General features: G+C 35.6%; 1 protein-coding gene and 1 pseudogene across 1 annotated transcript in view; one reads left to right on the plus strand and one right to left on the minus strand.

Annotated features, from left to right (window-relative positions):
• Window positions 1-12998, minus strand: part of LOC125835990 (uncharacterized) — a 154656-nt gene that overhangs the window by 138375 nt on the left and 3283 nt on the right. The gene's annotated exons all lie outside the window — the stretch shown is intronic.
• The window catches only part of LOC125836091 (pectin acetylesterase 8-like), a 45340-nt pseudogene continuing 43656 nt past the window's right edge, over window positions 11315-12998 (plus strand).

The raw sequence follows: 12998 nt of genomic DNA on the forward strand, positions 1-12998 counted from the left end.
ACTAGACAAAAAGAGAACTCAAGGCAACTCGGAAGAACTGGCTCACCCTTAAATTCGAACGGCGATGACTGATCTTCTAAACAAGGTCTGTCAATAGCCCCGGAAGATGCCCTGTACTCAACAAAAATAAGAGCAAGTGCAGTATCAGCACACAACAACCGTGTATTGGTAGGATCACGCGACTATCCCACTAAGTGTAACATAAATTAGTCACTACGACAATATAATCACATGCACATATCAAACATATACAATATCATCAACATATATGAACAATGAACAATTTCACGATTCTCATATATCACAGTTATATCAATTTAGAGCATCATGTCATCTTCCAATATCAATCATCATTAGATATGAACGAACTCATGACAAGTAGGTACACAACACAATTCAATGGTCCTCTCATTGAACCCAATTCAATGGTCCTCTCATGGATCCTAAACCCAAACAGTTAGCATGTCGGAACGTGGCAATCTAATCCCATTCACACACCACAATCACAAACACAAGTACATCATCAAGATCATACATTTAAGTCATGATTTCATGGCAATGATATCCATTTATCTCATTTACAACAAGTGTGATCAATAATGCAACATTCACATACATACATGTATCATAATGAAGCAAGAACAAACATACATCACACAATTATAGAATCACAACCATCACCTACCTCGAAACAAGCTTGAAACCCTAAGAAACTTGATCCTTCCCTTTCTGGATTCATTCCGCTTGTTCTTGGTCTACAAACAATCAATATAATACGGGAATCAATAAACAATCATTAATTACCAGGATTACTAACAATTCTATGAACCCTAGATCAAACCCATGATCCCAATTATCCAAAATAGGGTTGTTTCCATCATAGAATCTATAACAAAACCCTCCCCCATCAATATTCACCCATTCTATTACGTTCGACGGATCGAAAAATGGATTTGGGGAGTGAAAAGCTTACATTTAGCCTCAAGAATGGTGAAAAACAAGTACGAGCCGCCTGGGGGTCGTTCCTTAGCTCTAAAAGTTGAAAAGTTCATAATGAGGTCGTTTAGGGGTTTATTAATGACTTTAATTCGAGTCAGGCACGCCACAACGGCCACCACCCCGCCAGAGCGGCAAACATTTCCGTCAAAGCGGCCAAAACGCAACAGAGAGCTATTTCAAGAACTCCAAAATTCCCATTTCACAACAGACCTCTAACCCACGACGCTCAGTAAATACTCTTTACACTAAGATCTATTCCGGGAGTTCTACTTGCCCGAATTCAATTATGTAAAGTCGTACATTTTCCTTAATGAGTTATCTAACTACTCATGTAATCAAAATCATAAATGATTCGCCCGATTGTTACCAGATTTCTCTACACCTCAAAGACTCTGATTTCGTCCAAATCTGGACAAGGTTGGGAAAAATCCAAATACTACAAAAAAAGGTTTCTGACCCCAATTCTTTCCCCATTGGCTTTTCCATAACAATGAAAATAAGGTCGTTACAATAGATACCGTCCCCGAGTGATCAACTAGGAAAGACTGGCTAAAGTAAGGGTAGAGTAGTATCTGAATCGTCGAATTATTGGGGATACTTATCTTGCATGCCATTCTTACCGAATCTCATTACCCCCTAAGGGTTTCACATCTCTAACCTCAAACCAACCAATTGAATACCTACACATCCTCCCTTACAATGCCTCAATGAAGTCATCTCAACACTCGAGTGATAAATATTGTTGTATGTAAACTTAACTAATCAACAAAACGATTCCCAATAACCACCAAAGTTGATCGTACACACGTCTGCCACATGTTATCAAGGATCTTGACACAAACATCAGGACGAATCCTTTCTCACACAACCATGATAAAATCCTAAATCAAAACTCGACACAATTAGAGGTGAACCTGAACCAACCAACACACAATCATAGTTCTTATCAATATCTCCATCTCACAACCCAATTTCCCATGAGTTTAAGTTATTACAAATCTGATCTTTAGAAATCATATACTCATCGAGGGATATGTCCAAGCATACAACCTCTCCAACAACACTATCAAAATGCTATATTTAGAAATTGTAGATTACCTCTTAAGAACAGTAGAATTGGACCCAATGATCCCCACATTCAACCATACATAATCGATACATGACCTCAACGACAAGATGAAAATTAAGATTGACGGATAACCACAAATACGCATGGTAGCTCTTCTATAAATTCTCATAAACAAGATGGAACATGTAGACCCACTAAAATACTTTAACAACTCCTAGACAACACCAATTATGTCATTCGAAATAACCAAAACTTCTCAATTTTCCCACTCAACCAAGAGAACATCGCAGGATTTGGTACCTCATAATCTACCACTAGGGATCCACCCACAAAAGTGAAAACACACGAGAGCATAGCTAGTGAATCATACTCACATTACTAACAACCATCATAAACATTCCGGCCATTTACCTTATCATAAACCAACACTTTTAAATGAAACCTTTCTTTGGTACTTTAACAATCAATAGTAGTAAACTTACGACTCAACCTAGGTGTAAGTCCTTTCAAATGCTCAATACCGGATACAATTGATCATTTCTCAACTTGACAATTCATACCTTGACAAAATACATCCCCACGAATGTAGACTCACAATGAAAAATCTGAATTGTAATTTCCGCCATAAAACACAACATTAGCTTGTACCTTGAAGATTTTTATGAAATCATGGATCTTCGTTTATCATCGATCGCATTTCCATCGATCTTACAATATCTTTCGCTAACAATCCAATCATACTCATTGCTAGACTCAAAACAAAACCAAACACTTGTCATCACACTCAAGCTAATGTCCGCACACTCCTTTCTCAAGTCTTTTTCGATAGTTTTTAACCAATTCGACACACTTGTGACATTATTACCATACCCACATCAAAACAAATAAAATCACACGTCTCTGAACCCAATTATCTACTCCTCTAAACATAACTCTTTATCATTTGCAATCAAATAAAATATTCTTCATCTTGCCTCTCCTAAAGGTTGTATTACATCCCACTATCTTTCTTCATCATGACCCTAGCTCTTTTAAATTCTATTCGAGTGGTGTCCCACCATCTCTTAAAACTTTCCATACAACCACGTTACTCACCAAATATTAGGAACACACAACCTTAGGTACTCGCAAGTCGTAATTACTATACAAAATTCGCTTAATCAACAATCTCATTATATAGTTGCATCCCATCACAATCCATTGCAAACTCTTATTACCATTACGCTCAGTTAGCCCTGACTATAACTATGAAGTCAACCTTTTCATCAACATGACACCTAAAACTCAGGTATACTCGTCAAATTTAAAGGACTAACCCAATCTTGGTACGCACTTATTTACGAAAATCTTCTATTTCCTTCACCCCAAGTATACTCAATGGAACTTTCTTTATCTGTAAGCTTGTCATTCTGGTATTAATCCACTCCCTTATGGTTAAGATACAATCATCAATCATCATATTACCCTCCTTCTTCTTAACAAACAAGATAGGAGCACCCCATGGGGAAGCACTAGGACGGATGAAACATTTATCAAGAAGCCCTTGGATTTGAGCTTTAAGCTCTCTCAATTCTGACACCACCGTAATAGACTCAATAGAGGGGGATTCAACTTTAACATCCCGAACATGGGCCAATAAGCCAACAATCATGCCCCACCAGTTTCCTAGCCAGAATAAATGATATGATCTTATCTAGCTTAGGCTTGTACACCCCTTCCCATTCTAATCTTTCCTTATCGGGTATTTCTAGAGTTACCGACTTAGTATTATAATTAAGCCCAGTATAATAGGGGGACAACCAAGTCATGCCTAAGATTATATCAAATCAGTCATATCTAGCATAACCAAATCAACCCAAATATGAAAATCCATAACCACAACAGGACAACACGATACACATGGGTGACTATGACTGACTCTTCAACTGGGGTAGAAACATGGATGGGGCATCAAATATATCAACAAACCACATCAAATCCCAAGGTAATTGAACTAACATGTACGAATAAATAGAACCCAGATCACGTAAAACAATAGCCATTCGGGCACAGATAAGAGCAGCACTAGTGACCAATGCATCACACACCTCAAACTCGGTCTTGCCCGGAAAAGCATATAACTGAGCCCTGTCGTCTTGACGGGCAACCTCCTTGCCTGGCTGCACTACTCCTCTACCTGCATTACCATTTTCCCGCCCTTCACGACCTCACTAATTTCCTCCTCATATGCCCAGGTTCTCCATAAGTTAACATACTTTACAACTTATATTTGATTGCTGAACAATGAATTAGATCGCGAAGGTTAGTTCGGGTACTATTCGGGGTCTATAATTGTGACTAGGGGAAAATAGGGGAGACAGGTTAAGGTTCTGCCTGGCCTCATCCCGCTTTGGCAGGAAAATTTCCGCACTGACGGCCTCGCCTTGGCTGGAAAAGTCCCGCCCCAGCGGCCATAACAAAAACAGAACCCCTACCAATAATTTTTCTGGGGTTCTTTTCTTTTCTAAATTCTACAAAGGTTCTCAACTTTACTTAGCAATTTTAGAATAATCCTCATAACTAGGATAATCATTGTCTACCCCCAGTCAATCCCACGATACACGAACCAATTCATTCCTATCAATTCAGCACAACAACCCACACATCCCCAGGATATACCCAGACACTCACACGATCCTAAGTCAAGATCTTCCTTTCACAACGAATTTCACGATACTCAAGTATTTACAACGTACATAACTTCAATGACTAGCCCAACATATTGTACATATCAAAGTTCAGACACATATTTATTGTGCACATAATGACCTCATCATATTCAAGCAATTACAACTTCACATTCACAGTTAATTCAGACATCCAGAAGCACGCATTCAAAGTTTCCAAGATACAATTTACAGATAAGTCCAAATTCTTAATTAATTATTTCGCTTCATGGATGGCCATTCCAGATTATCCATGCATTCACACCACCCCTAGGGAGATACCAATTGGAACCTTCTCAGTTTCCAATTTGCTTTGTTTGTGGCCCCTCAGTCGTGATCACGACGTCTAGTTCACTTCGTTGAGATACCAATTGGAATTGGGAGATACCAATTGGACTCAACTCATACCACAAGCGACAATAGTAGGTAGCGAGCCCCTCAAAACTGCTAATTTCAGTCATATAACTTGGTCGAACTCAATTCTTAACCGCCTCAATCTTTAACTGATGGTAACCAGATCTTAAATCAATCTTAGAGAAAATCGATGCACCTTGCAATTGATCAAAAAAGACATTTATCCGAGGTAATGGATACTTGTTCTGAATGATGATCCTATTCAACTATCGGTAGTCTATACACATCCTCTCTTGCTAGCGATGGTGCTACCACTTTTGTTGCTCTAGTTTAGACCATAGAGTGAACGAGGAAAGATAACAATTTGTATCACCCATATACCAATTGGATTCAAGTCATAGCATGAAGGAGTAGAAAGAAGTGAGTTTTTCCTAAAGTCCTATAGCCTCTCAAAGAAAAGTACGGACGTTTTCGTACCGTTCCGAAAGACTCTACTAGACTCCTTTTGGTACAATGAGATCAACGAACCTAGGGCTCTGATACCAACTTTGTCACGACCCAGACCGTCGTGATTGGCACCCACACTAATCATCCGGTGGGAGAACCACTACTACAACTCAAACAAACAACTAAACCAAAACTAAGGCATTTAAGCTATGAAAACAAATTAATTAATTAACAAATGCGGAAATTTAATACCTATAACCTGAAAGTCAATGTACCAAAACATCTTAAGTTCAACAAGTCTAAATGAGAAAATCATCTATAGAACTAGTCTAAGTCTGAATAGGATGGACTAAACAAAAACAGAACACAAGGCAGCCCGGAAGAACTAGCTCACCCTTAAATTCGAATCGACGATCACTGATCTTCTAAACGAGGTCTGTTAATAGCCGTCAGAAAATGCCCTATACTCAACAAAAATAAGAGCAAGTGCAGTATTAGTACACAACCACCGTGCACTGGTAGGATTACTCGGCTATCACACTAAGTGTAACATACATTAGTCAATACAATAATATAATCACATGCACATATCGAACATATACAATATCATCAACATATACGAACAATGAACAACTTCATGATTCTGACATATCACAGTTATATCAATTTAGAGCAATATACTGTTTTCCAATATCAATCATCACTAGATATGAACGAACTCATCACAAGTAGATACACAATACAATTTCATTGTCCTCTCATGGAACCCAGTTCAATGGTCTTCTCATGGAACCCAAACCCAAACAGTTAGCATGCCGGAACGTGGCAATCCGATCCCATATTTATGCCGGAACGTGGCAACCGATCTCATAATTATGTCGGAACATGGCAATCTGATCTTATATTTATGTCGGAACGTGACAACCGATCCCATAATTATGTCGGAACATGGCAATCCGATCTTATATTTATGTCGGAACGTGGCAACCGATCCCATAATTATGCCGGAACGTGGCAATCCGATCCAAGTTAGTTATGCCAGAACGTGGCAATCCAATCCCATTCACACACCACAATCACAAACACAAGTACATTATCAAGATCATACATTTAAGTCATGATTTCATGGCAATGATATCCATCGATCTCATTTACAACAAGTGTGATCAATAATGCAACATTCGCATACATACATGTATCATAATGAAGCAAGACTAAACATACATCACACAATCATAGTATCACAACCATCCCCTACCTCGAAAAAAGCTTGAAACCCTAAGTAATTTGATCTTTCCATTTCCGGATTCGTTCCGCTTGTTCTTGATCTACAAACAATCAATATAATACGAGAATCAATAAACAATAATTAATTACCCAGATTACTTACAATTCTATGAACCCTAGATCAAACCCATGATCCCAATTATCCAAATTAGGGTTGTTTCCACCATAGAATCTATAACAAAACCCTCCCCTATCAATATTCACCCATTCTATTATGTTCTACGGATCGAAAAACGGATTCGGGGAGTGAAAAGCTTACATTTAGCCTCAAGAATGGTGAGAAATGAGTAGGAGTCGCCTGAGGGTCGTTCCTTAGCTCTAAAAGTCAAAAAGTGCATAATGAGGTCGTTTAGGGGTTTATTAACGACTTTAATTGGCGTTGGGCCCGCCACAACGGCCACCACCCTGCCAGAGCAGCAAACATTCTCGTCAAAGCTGCCAAAATGAAACAGAGAGCTATTTCAAGAACTCCAATATTCCCATTTCACAACACACCTCTATCCCACGACGCTCAGTAAATACTCTTTACGCTAAGATCGATTTCGGGAGTTCTACTCGCCCGAATTCAATTCCGTAAAGTCGTACGGATTCCTTAACGAGTTATCTAACTACTCATGTAATAAAAATCATAAACGATTCACCAGATTGTTGCCAGATTTTCCTACACCTCAAAGACTCCAATTTTGTCCAAATCTGGACAAGGCTGGGAAAAATCTAAATACTACAAAAAGGTTTCTGGCCCCAATTCTTTCCCCATTGATTTTTCCATAACGACGGAAATCAGGTCGTTACAATATATTAGACTGTTTGTTCAAACTCTTGGCATGTTAAAAGTACTTATTTTAAAAAAAAGATATGTTTGATCAAGCTTTTAGAAGCAAATAAACTTTTTCAAAAGCATTTTTTTTTTTTGAAAAAATACACTTTTAAAAGCATTTAAAAAAATTTAGTCAAACATTTATTGTTGCTCAAAATGTTTTTAAAATTTATTCGTGAACATTTCTTGACCAATTCTATGAGGCTACCTAGTTTTAAAAGATTTCCCATCACAGCCAATTATAAATTAAATGTACTTTTTAAATTTTTTATAAACACTAGTCAATAATTGGGGCTATTATTAGATGGAAGCTTAAATTTATTTTTCCTTCAATTGCTTGTCAAGTCTCACGGAATACACTCATACATTAATTATTTTAGAAAAGTTAGGCAAATGACTACTTCTGTTTAGGCTCTAAACTAGTACAAGGTACAGTGTATACTATAATAAACTGAATAATACATTATCCTAACATCATACCACGATATTTAATAACAATTACTATTACTTTTGTCTTAATTTATATGACACTTTTTTTAATCAGCAAAAAAAATGACATATTTCCTTTTACAAATATTTAATTACACTATCAATATTTTACCTATGTTCGGCTCCACTTATTTGACAAGGAAGTCTACAAAATTGTACTTTTCTATTTAAAAATTCATATATTTTTAGGGAAGTCTTGTAACATCACAAAGTCTTCCTATATTTCTTAGGTGGAATGACCTGAGAGACCCTTATACTTGGTTTGGATTGTCACCTAGATCCTTCTACTCGTAACTTTACCAAGTGAATACTTAGTTATTAAAACACGTTATTTTAAATCCCTCTGACCATTAATCAAACTTACATGATATTATTTAGCTGAATCATATGAAATGCATGAATACATTCGTTTAAAAGCAAATGAAGACAATAATTTTAATTTAAAATATTAAAATTAAAAAGAAAAAATATAACAATCAAAATAAAAGAAAAAAAACATCCCATCCCTATCCCCACCTACCATTATGAATAAGCAGAGTCATAGATGAATTATTATTTTGCAAAAGTTAGGCAATAGACTTGTGATTAGGGTCTAAAACTACAAGGTACACTGTACATACACTATTATGATCATTGCTTTCAATTAGTTACCATATATATATGGCAAATTGACAAACACCTTCTTTGGGAATATTTTCATCTTGAAGAAATTTAAATGATTTAAAAACCTCTCAGCGCATTTATAAATAAATTACATCCTTAATTCATTGGCTTAAACTAGTTTTAAGTTAAAGGAGGTTTTGGGTTCAAAATTACTTCACTACATTTTTTTAGTACGAGTAATATATTTTGCAAAAATAAGCTTTGATTGAGGATTAAACCCGGGACCCCAAACACAAAAACCAGATGCTGAACCAAAGCACCATCAGAATATTATTGTTAAATAGTGTCATTTTAGGGAAAAGTCATAAATCCCTCCCTTAAACTTGTTCGAAAAGTCATTTACACGCTCAAACTATAATGGTGACCTTTTACATATTTATACTACTCAAAAGAGAATTCTAATTTTTTTTTACCCCCTAAAACTGGCGTGGCAAAAAAATAAAACATAGCCGCGTCAGTTTGAAATTAAAGTAAAAAATAATAATTAGAATCATTTTTCCCACCCTCACCCCCACACCTTTTCTTCTTCACGCCCCACTCATTGTCCTTTTCTTCTCCATTCTTTATTTTCATCACACTTATTTATTTTTTATCACAATCTCAAAGCACAATTTTTTTTTAATTCACAATTAGGCTAATTCCTATAGATATATTAGTAAGTAATTATATTTTATCTAGAAAAATTTCGGTTGATTGTTCTATCTATTTCACTTTTTTTTTACTTTGTTAAAGAAATTTTGGTTGTTAGTCAATTTTTGGGTTTGGTGGTGATGGGTGGCAAAAATTAAAAGAGGCAAATGAAGGTGGTAAAGAAAAAAAAATCGATATTAATGATGATGGTGGTGATATTTGGTGGTGGGTGACAACGAAGAAGAAGAAGAATTGAAGGTGATATAGTGATGGTGAAGAACAAAGAATCGATAGTGAAGGTGGTCGGATATGATTTTTCCGATGAGAAGAGAATTGAAATGAGTGGATTTAGTGATGAAGAAGATATAATTATTAGAGAATTAAAATAATTAATTAGGGATTAATTAGAGTAAAATATAGCCAACAAAAGAAAAAAAATAAAATAAATTTATAATTTCTGACATGACGCTGATGTGGCAGCAAGTGTAATACACCACATACTGTGAAAGCGGTGCTACACGTCTCAGGGTGGTAATAAATTCACTTTTGAGTAGTAAAGGTATGTAATAGGTCACAATAATAGTTTGAGCATGTAACTGACTTTTTGGGATAAGTTCAGGGAGGAATCTTTGTCTTTTCCCGTCATTTTATTATACATAAACATTTATACATAGTATTAAAATATAGTAAATTTTTCCGACAAAGGGTGTCGCTTGACACTCCTTCGCCTTACGTGGGTCCGCCCATACCTTTTTCAGACTGAAGGAAAATATTTTCTGAAAAATGTTTGTATATTTTCTCATGTTTCAACACTACCGAAGACCTTTCTCTATCAGAGAAATAAGTTCCTTAAAAATGATCATTTCTCTAGTAAAAAGTGAGAAAAATTAGGTTTAATAAGTGACGTTCCATATTAATTATGTAATACTCACCATCCAATATCCTCCACCCAACAGTGGCGGAGCCACATGTACTTGAGGGGACGCCCTAGTGGCAGAGCTAGTAATTTCATAAATAGCGTCCAGAAATAGCACAACAAAAGTTCTTTTCAAAAAATAGAACTAATGAGATTCGAACATGCAAACACTACCTCATTCCAAGCATCTAAAACCATTGGGCTACAACAACTTGTTGTGTTAAGAATGTCCAAAATATGTTATTCAATCTTTTCATGTATCATTTTACTTGTATATACAGTATTTTTTCCAATGAATTGGACACCTTGACAATCATGTAGCTACGCCACTAGACACATACTGTGTAGCTAGGTAAAAGTCATATTTTATGTTACATATTGACACTCCTTGACTACTTCGTGAATTTGGTTCGTTATATTTTGATAACCCTTAATAAAAATTTAGGCTCCCGCCACTGCAACCCCAGCCCCAACCCTAGCCCCTATCCTCACCACCCCACACTATATAGCTCACTATGCCAACCTTAATATAGTATTTGATTAGATTATAAACAAATTCTCTTGGAATTATTTTTATTTAGTTACCAAATATCAAAAAATAAGTAAACACCCACTTACTTTTCCAAAAAAAATTCCTTCAAACCAAACACACCCTATGTAAATAAATCAGCCATTCCCTACGTTATAGCAATTGCATTATTACACCAAGTGGTGGGATTGCCTAACTTTGTAAGCATGCCAATATATATAGACGATAGTGTACATTCTTATTGGCAAGGGTGAGTTCATTTTGAGACATAAAAAGGTATACATATATTAAAAAAAATTGTCATATTTTGCCAAATATATATAGACGATAATGTACATTCTTATTGGCATTATTCTATTTGTTAATTTCCCTAACACACTTGACTTGTTTTATGTTCTCAGCTGGGATAATGGTGGCAACAAGATCCTTCGAACTTGTAATTTTGTTACTCCTTTGTACTTCATTGACCGTTTTATTAGCAGAAAGTGCACCTAATCAACAAAAGGACACATATAATTATGATGAATACTTTGTTGAGAAAACAATCCTTAAGAATGCTGTGTCTAAAGGAGCAGGTAAATTGCTTCACTTATACAACTCAAAGCCGAGGCGAAGTCAGAATTTTATAATGATGATTTCAAGTATTAATAATTGGGTTCTTAACTTAATATTTGTACGTATTAATAAACCTTTTAATAGAAATACACTATTTAAGCAAAAGTTATTGAACTTGATGTTGAGTCTAACAATATCACGTAAAATAAGACAGACGAAATTAATATTCTCCGGACCTACCTATATCCTATTTCATAAGTCTCTTCTAGTAGTGTTGTAACCTCATTTAGATGCAGTCTGCTTGGATGGAAGCCCACCAGCATTTTACATGGATAGAGGATTTGGTGAAGGTGCTCAAAGCTGGATGATTCACCTATCTGTAAGTTTCGGAGGATTAATGATTGTCTATTTATTAACTCAGTCTATTTTGATAGTACAATTCCAACGGTTTAAATAAATCTCAAGATTTGTCTTAATTATATACAAATACTTTTATGATAATACTCGAGCCGTACGTAATACTTTGTTGTTATTAGGGAGGAGGATGGTGTAGAGATGTGAGAGAGTGCCAAAATCGTTCAACTACTTCTTTTGGTTCTTCAAAACATATGCCTCCATTCAAATTTAGAGGTCACTTCAGCAACAATAAAAATGCTAATCCAGGTAATTAAACACTATCTCCTTTTTCTTTTTTTTTAATCTGTGCAAATTTTGGTTACAAAATTAGAATAAATAAATAAATTAATCACTAATAATAGCCTTTACAATGCAAAATTAAACATGCAGATTTGTTCAACTGGAACAAAGTTATGGTTGCATATTGTGATGGAGGAGCATTCACCGGAGATGTTGAAACAGTTGATCCTGTATGTTATATATTATAAAGCAACATGATCTTATAATTTTGTTCATATTAATAATTACCATATGGTTTTATTTTTTTTGTTGTGAAAAAAATTGGGGCGGGGGTAGGTTAATAACTTAATACTCAACGCTTTTAGTCACATTTTCATGTTTCAATTGAACATTCCATTTTTCTTTACCAAACATATGCGATCCAATCAGTATGATTCATCAGACAAGTACCACGAGTTTTGGGTAAATTTCTTTCATTTTTGAATTAGCTTGTGACAAGTCCTAGTATTAATATGAGTTTGTTGACCACGTAAAGGCGGTCCATCAAGATGATGAATTCCACAATAACATACTATTGTTCATTATAAGAATTTAGAGGTTATAAAAGCTTCAATTTATGTACTTAATTACTTTTTTTTTTGTCTTTTTTAGGCTACCAATCTTCACTTTAGAGGTGCAAGGATTTTTTCTGCAGTTATGGAGGATTTGTTGTCAAAAGGATTAAAAGATGCCAAAAATGTATGTCAACTTACTTTACTTATTACACAAAGTATAAATAACTATGTCGCTTAGACTCTTCAAAAATATCGACCAACATGTACTGTCAGATACGCTAATAGAAGTTTAATTTATTGTACTATACTAGGCCCTTCTTATTGGAAGTTCTGCTGGGGCATATCCAG

This window comes from Solanum verrucosum, unplaced genomic scaffold (genome assembly GCF_900185275.1).
Source record: "Solanum verrucosum unplaced genomic scaffold, falcon-dt-bn FXZP01000208.1, whole genome shotgun sequence".
NCBI classification, from domain to species: Eukaryota; Viridiplantae; Streptophyta; class Magnoliopsida; order Solanales; family Solanaceae; genus Solanum; species Solanum verrucosum.